The sequence below is a fragment of the Magnolia sinica genome, chromosome 4 (genome assembly GCF_029962835.1).
Source record: "Magnolia sinica isolate HGM2019 chromosome 4, MsV1, whole genome shotgun sequence".
Classification (NCBI taxonomy): Eukaryota; Viridiplantae; Streptophyta; class Magnoliopsida; order Magnoliales; family Magnoliaceae; genus Magnolia; species Magnolia sinica.
This window is the reverse complement of record NC_080576.1, coordinates 110,159,004-110,166,665: the sequence shown is the minus strand read 5'-3', so window position 1 is coordinate 110,166,665 and position 7,662 is coordinate 110,159,004. Positions and strand designations below refer to the sequence as shown.

The window sequence follows — 7,662 nt, the reverse complement described above, 5'->3', positions numbered from 1 at the left end:
GAGTCAATCATGTTAATATCGTGGAAATCGTCATCATCCTCTGAGTTGCTGCCGTTATTGAAAAAAATGTTTGACTCCAATGTCAAATTTCCAAAAGACATAGTCATGATACCATTCCTGCAATTGATAATTGCATTTGACGTGGCAAGGAATGGGCGACCAAGAATGACGAGAATCGTTTTCCCATTTCAGTCAGGAAAACTGTGTCCAGGATGATAAAATCTACAGGGTAGTAAAATCTATCAACTTTGACCAACACATCCTCAATTATCCCTCTTGGTACACGAACAGAGCGATCGAAGTTGTAGTGTGGTTAGGGTGGGTTTTAATTCACCCAAACCTAACTGTTTGTATACCGAGTAGGGAATCAAATTGACGCTCGCTCCTAAGTCAAGAAGTGCGTGATCAATTCGATGGTTCCCGATTACACATGATATGGTTGGGCTACCGGGATCCTTAAATTTCTGCGGCACGTCTTGCTTCAGGATGGCACTCACTTTCTCAGTCAAGAAGATTTTCTTTTGAATAATTTTCCGTCTTTTGGTCGTGCATAAGTCTTTCAGGAATTTGGCATATGAAGGTATCTGTTTAACGACATCAAGTAGAGGAATGTTGACTTTCACCTGTTTCAACACCTCTAGAATATCCTGAGAGTTAGAGAGAGGTTTTGGTGAAACCAACCGTTGGGGGAATGGAGCAACTGGCTTCTCTAGAAGTTCCGGTTCCACTTTTTGTGGGACATCACTGGATCCATCATTGTTGTCCTCTTTTGGTTCTTGAGGCTTGTCGGGCCTAACCGGAAGAGTTTTGTCAATGATCTTCCCACTCCTAAGAGTGGTGATGGATTTAGCATGTCCCATCTGATTTGAAGAGCTGGGATCATTATTCTCGTACTGCGGTTTAGGATTGGGGAGAGGTTGTGCAGGAAGCATCCCCTTTTCTATAACCGTCATACGAGAATCTATTTTTTGCATGAAATCTGTGATTCCCCGCATTGCCTGAGCCAGCTCTTGTATGGGATTTTGAACCGGTTCCTCTTGAGGTTTCACTTGATTTGGATTTTGATTGAAGAAACCTGGAGGAGTCGCCGTTTGTCCATTCCTCCAACTAAAGTTTGGATGATTTTTCCAGCCAGGATTGTATGTGTTGGAGTTGGGTCCAGTAAAAGGTCTTTGATAGTTATTTACGGCATTGGCTTGTTCATTCAACACTCCTCGGAAGGCAGGTATTGTAGGACAGTTTTCAGTTGTGTGAATGTTGCAATCACAGATGCCGCAAATAATTTCATTGACCTTATCCTTCTTTCCTTCCATGGCCTCAACTTTCCTTATGAGCGTAGTCACTTTACACTTGAGATCATCCTCTTCTTTCAAGAGATATAATCCACCTTTCTCCTTTAATTGAGTTGGCCTAGACGTGGTGTTCGACTTTGGGTAATAGTCCCATGATTGTGTTTTTTCAGCAAGACTATCGAGGTAATCCCATACCTCGTCAACATCTTTATTAATGAACTCTCCATTACACATTGTCTCGACCATTTGGTGCATGGAAGATGTCAGTCCATCATAGAAAAAATTTGTAATGCGCCACGTTTCAAATCCGTGTTGTGGGCAAGAATTGACCAAATCTTTAAACCTTTCCCAACATTGGAAGAATGTTTCATCTTCCTTTTGGGTAAAGTTCATGATCGCTTTTCTGAGGGTAATCGTTTTATGATGTGGGAAGAATTTTTTTATGAATTCCCTCTGCATGTCGTTCCACATGCCAATGGATCTAGGACGCAGTGAATGTAACCATGTCTTAGCTTTCTCTTTTAAGGAAAAAGAAAAGAGTTTCAGTCTAATTGTATCCTCAGATACATTAGGAAAATATAATGTAGCTATAATCTCATCGAACTCTTTCAAATGTAAATATGGACTCTCTGATTCAAGTCCATGGAATTTGGGAAGGAGTTGGATAACTCCCGGCTTGATGTCCATTTGTCCTGTGTTTTAAGGAAAAATCATGCATGAGGGCGTACTCACTCCCGCCGGTTATAGATAATCTCGTAGAGTACGAGGCGGGGGTGCCTGTTGCACCTCATTCTCATCTTGGGTATCCTCCACCCTTGGTGAAAGTAGAGGAGGTTGGTCTTCAGCCATAACTTCAGTTAACTCAGGGGATTTCGAGCGGTGTCTAGTCCTGCGATGGATAGTCAACCCCTCAACCAATCCTCCTTCAGTCAAGAGACGTCGAGTGTCGTCACGGGCCCACTTGGGCATGAAAACACTCGCAGCCCTCAATTAAAAACCTAATCCTAAGAAAGGAAAAGGAAATCTAGAAAGAAAGAGAGAGTTGGAAAGAAATTACCAAATCGAAGTCCTAAGTTAAAAACCTACAAAATAAAACAAAAATAAGTTAGAAAAAAGAAAAATAGCAGTAAATTAATTTCTAAAAGAAGGAATTTTTAAAAGAAAGTGGAGATCTCTAAAATAAATTAGGAAAGATCTAAACTAGAAAGTAGATTATTAAGAGAGAACTGAAAGATAGGAAGTAGGGAAGGAGTGTACCGAATTAGAAATTTCTATCTTAAAGGCCTACAAAATAAGAAGGTTAGTTCCTAAAAATATTCTAAAAATAAATTAGGAAAATAAATTAGATTCTAAAAGTGCTAGAATTAGAAAATTTCTAAAATTTAAACCCTAATTCTAAAAATATGAAAAAGTAGAGAGATGAGGGAGGAATTACCAATTGAGAAACTTATGTCCAGATCCTATAAAATAGGAAACAAGTTAGTTTTGAACTCAAATAGAAATAAATAAATAAATAAAACTAAGGTTAGTAAAATCCTAATCTTAAACTAATCCTAAAACCAATTAATTTCAGAAAATCGTAACCAACGGCGCCAAAAACTTGTTCAATCCCCAAGTATAGGGTTGTGATGTAGTAATAAACTCGGTAAGACCGAGGTCGAATCCACAGGGACTGATACCTGTACGTTGTCTGAAACCAAGTAGAACTAGAACTAGGCTAAGATGTGATCTAAACGAAATAGAATTTAAGAAATAACTGTGGAATAATTATCTAAAACTTTAAGGAATTCAGAGGATGGAAACTAGGGATTCAGAGGATCCACTTGTAGAGATCAGGGAGATCGTATGCCAGGATCACAAATTATGGAAATTTACTGAACTGCCATTGATATAGGTTTCAAGAGATGAAAGGTGTATGAATTAGAATGGATTCCATCACCAAACCATGCCCAAGAGACAAAGCAAACAACAGAATTAATCTAATTACCAACCAATCAACAATGTATGAAGATCAGGAAGGGTACTGTCATCCTACCATGCCCATGGGACAATGATGAACAACGGGGCTTCCTGACTTCATAATATAAAACTGGAAAAAGAAATACTCAAAGCCATTGCAGATCCATTGTAATTTCAGTCACAACAGATCATTAAAGACACGAAACATTCCTTTAATTAACTAAAAGCAACATCAGTTCAGTTTAAACCAAAAGAAGGCATAAGTAAAGACTCCCATCACTTTACAAGCTTCACCTCTTAGCCCTAGCTAAGAGGTTTAGCCTAGCGTGATCATGCTAGAATCAGAGGAGAAAAACATCAAAAGAAAGAAATAAATAAAAGGAAAAGGAAAAGGAAACAAAGACCGGATGTCTCTTGCTCTTGCAATCGTCAGTCACATCCCTGCCACGAATTTCTTCTTCCTCCCTCTTATTTTCCTCCCCACGTTTAAGCCTTCAAAATCGAGCCCCTCATGCTCACATCCAAAACTGTCAGCCGACGTGCCAGCAGCCAGACTACCTGCACTTTAAACCTCAAGACAACAAAAACCAAAAAAAAAAAAAAAAAAAAACTCTTCCCAGCCGTGCAGCAGAAAACGCACTGCCCTCCTCCTTTCTTTGAATGCTGCCTCCGTATCTCTCCCTCACGTTCTTCTCGGATGCACCCTCTACAAAAACTCTCCGCCGCCCCCTCTCCGAATCCTCTTCTTCCCTCATATAGAGCAGGAGGTTGTGCGGAAGGCCGGAGTCCGCGGACGACTTGGCTGCGGAGACGTCGCACAGCAGCCAGTTCGGAGTCTTCCCTTATTCTTCTTCTTTGCTTTCCTTCCAAAAGGACAACGTCCTCTGGGAGCTTTCGAGCAGACCTTCATGATGGACGGTTCAGATCGTCCGTCCGATCAGCCCCACGAGCGCACAATCTGCCGTAAAAACCGGACGGCGTCCGTTCGCGAAACAGAGCCTGCGTATCATCACGCTGTGACGATGGTGAGGTCCACAATTTAGCTTATCAAGGAAATCCACACCGTCCACTGGTTTCCCTTCGGAATTTCAGTCGGGAATTGCTGTTTTTGGGTCCAAATCGGTGTGGTCCATGGATGCTCTCATTCAGCCGTCAGTCGTTCGTTTTAACGCTCAAAAACCGATATCCGGTGTCTTTTGACATTCATCCACCTAGGCCATGGTAACATGGACCCTGGGAATATGATGAAAGGTCCAGATTAATCATTTGGAGAGCAAGTGGGGCCCACTGATGATCGCCCGGCGAATAGCGTCTGACGCTGTTTCCTGTTAAAACCAGGATTCGGTCAGTCCTTCGTTTGACCGGATTCTCCGTCCGGTGTACATCTTATGCGCATGTGCCCTGTGCACACTCGTCTCATATGTAGTCCACTTATGAAGTTTGCGAGAAATCTGCACCGTTCATCTAGTTCCTCACATGATTTAAGGCGTTGAGACCGCAGATGAGGTGTATCCAAAGATCAGGTGGGCCCCAAATCAGTAAATTGTGGGCTGATCTGTCCGTTGGGCCACTTCCACAGCGATCCAATGGATGAAATTTTACGTGTACGGTTCGTTTATGGTCCTCAGGCCACGTATGGAGTTCTGAACTGATCAGATGGTGGGAACCCTATGATCTTGCATTCTTCACCAATTTCGGGCCTCTTTAACGTGAATGGCCTGATTTTTTCGGATCCCTGGTGTGTAAATTCGATGATCTTGGTCCCCTGGGGTCCGTCCCTTGCCTTGGTGTCATCAGAGCGTTAAATCCCAGCTTTAAACACCCTTTCTTAGTCTCAGTTCGTAATTACACCTTGCATCACATACACAGTTAAACCAAGCCGTTAAACAGAGTCATGCTCATAAATCCAGGTAATAAATGGGGTCTGATATGCAATATTTGACCCTCAACAGAGTTCAATTCACACTGTTTCCTATAATGTGGGCCACCTGAGTCTTGGATGGACTTGAATTTTGGAGGGTGGTCCACTGCCCTGAGGGCCCACCATATGAATGGATTGGATGACAAATAAACATCAAGGTGGGGCCCACGGCTAGAGCCGTGGGATCCTGTCCGTCCGCCCGTCCACTGGCAGCTACACAGACAGTGCCTTTTTGATTTCTAATTTTTTTAAGGTTTGCTCATGTGGGGCCCACATTAGGTAAATTCATCCCATCCAATGGCCCTCCATGACTCAAAACAAGCAAAACAAGCCCAATATTGGGCCTGTTTCGGTGTATAGAAACAACATGGGATATTTCAACGGTAAACCCGTTGTTTACCATGTTATGGCCCGCCTGAAAGTCTGATTGGTCCCATCTTTCGACTCAATGCCTAAAACGAGCTTGGAAAAGGAATGGATGGCGTGGATTGAATACATACATCAAGGTGGGGCCAAAATAAGTGGGCCACCCTTAAGCTTGGAAACAAGCTGATATTTGTATTTTTCAACAAACCTCCAGCGTCCCTGGATGCTAGACTTAGCAAATACATTAGAGGTGGGCCCTGCTTAGGTGGGCCACCTCATGGAGGATGGTGTGGGTACAGTACATATAAGGTGGGCCCCACCCATAGACGGCTTGGATAAATTACTTACTTCATGGTGGGGTCCATTCAAGTGGGCCACACAACCTGATTATCATCACAAAAAAATAAAACATAAAAGGGAGAGAGAGAGAGAGATAGAGAGTGGGACACGCGTGATGGAGGGACCCTGGCACTATGGGCCCTCCCTTCAATGATCTACAACATAAATCAAGTGGGCCATTACATGTGGGCCCATTAAATCGAAATCGAATGGTGGAGATCCCTTCTCCACTAAAATAGACGGTCTAGATGACCCTAGGTATGCAAGGAAAATAAACATCATGATGGGGTCCATGGAGAATGGCCCCATCATGGAATGATCATGATGATCCAAGTGGGCCATCGGCCACATCTTAGGGTCCAAAGTGAGATTCAAACTATTGATTGGTTGGCCTCACTTGGCCCATCTAAAAAAAAATTAAAACTACCCTATCAAAGCACCCACCGCTTGATCTTCTTACTCCCTTGGCTTCCTTAGCTCCTTAGCTTTGATTCCAACGGAGGAGATGAGGTTTGGATGGTTGAGATGGGAGATGAAAGGGTAGGAAATGGGCCACACTTGAAGCTTAGGAGATATGGGGAGAGGCTTGGACGTGTGGATTCTCTCTTGCTTGGGAATGAGTTTGAAAATGAGAGAGAGATCTTGTAAAGAGAGAGGGATGGGTGATGGATGTGTTGATGTGGTGAGTGATGGGTGTAAGAGCCCTTTTTTGACTTTTGCGGCAAATGTTGTAAGAAAAGTATGGGTTTTGTAAGAACTTTTTGACTTTTGTAGTTGTTTGGGAATGAGTGAAAGGTGATGTGTACTTGACATGTACTTAATATGATGAAATTGATTGATGTGACAAGTCGTAAAGATTCTCTCGGATTTTACAACACACAGCATTTTCCTCGCACTGAACGCTGGCCCACATCTCTCGACCACGGTATCGCCTCGACGCACGAGTCGCGGCATTAGAACCGCGGCGACGGCGCGGTTACTATGGTAAAGGTCTTGGGTTGAGTCGACTCGGGTTGACGGTGCATGAATCAGGGTCACGCGCAAATACCGATTAAGGGTCGAAGGTTGCCGAAATTCGACCGAGAAGATCGCGGAAGTCTATGGAATGGTACGGTCTAAGATACAGGGCTTACACGTTGGCTCGATCCGAGCCTTCAGCTCGAGCCCTAGGAGTCATCTCGACCGTCCGCATTAGGGTAGCAACCACTTCCCGAAAATACCTCAGTCTGCACGAGAAGACAGCCACGGCGGGAAAATCTCGTGAGAAGTTTGGGCGGGTGATCAGGGATGTGATTGGTGGGCCCTACAATGATCATGGGACCCATCTGGTCCCTCCAAATGGATTAGATCAGTTAGATACACCGTCCACAAGAATCTGCCATTAGCAGGCAGTCATCTTCCCTATTTATCCTGGAAACCCACCACAATGCAGTGAGCCCCATTCCCTGATCTAAGAGGCTCGTCAGGTGGGCCATAGACATGAAAGATCCATCTCACAGACGGATCACCTCCATGCAAGACAGAAATGGAGGGAGAGAGCCTGAAATGGACCCACTATCTGTATCGTCCGTTCGTAGGGCAGGCGCGGCCCTAGCTCTATAAATAGGCCCAACCTCTTGGGGTTTCCCACTCAAAATCTCACTGAGAAAGAGAGAGAGAAATAGAGAAAGGGAGAGAAAGAAGAGAGGACGAGTGAAAGAAAGAGCGGGAGGCAGAGAGAAGGGAGTAAGCTCGCTCGAGCTGCTGTGGGCCCCGCTGAGCCACGATGGTGACTCTAGTGCTAGG

General features: G+C 43.9%; 1 non-coding gene across 1 annotated transcript; it reads left to right on the top strand.

The window, feature by feature from the left end:
* The first annotated feature begins 1,596 nt into the window (after positions 1-1,596).
* On the top strand, positions 1,597-1,703 carry LOC131244669 (small nucleolar RNA R71). The gene has a single exon (XR_009170449.1). It is a non-coding gene; the product is annotated as a small nucleolar RNA R71 (small nucleolar RNA).
* Positions 1,704-7,662: the final 5,959 nt, after the last annotated feature.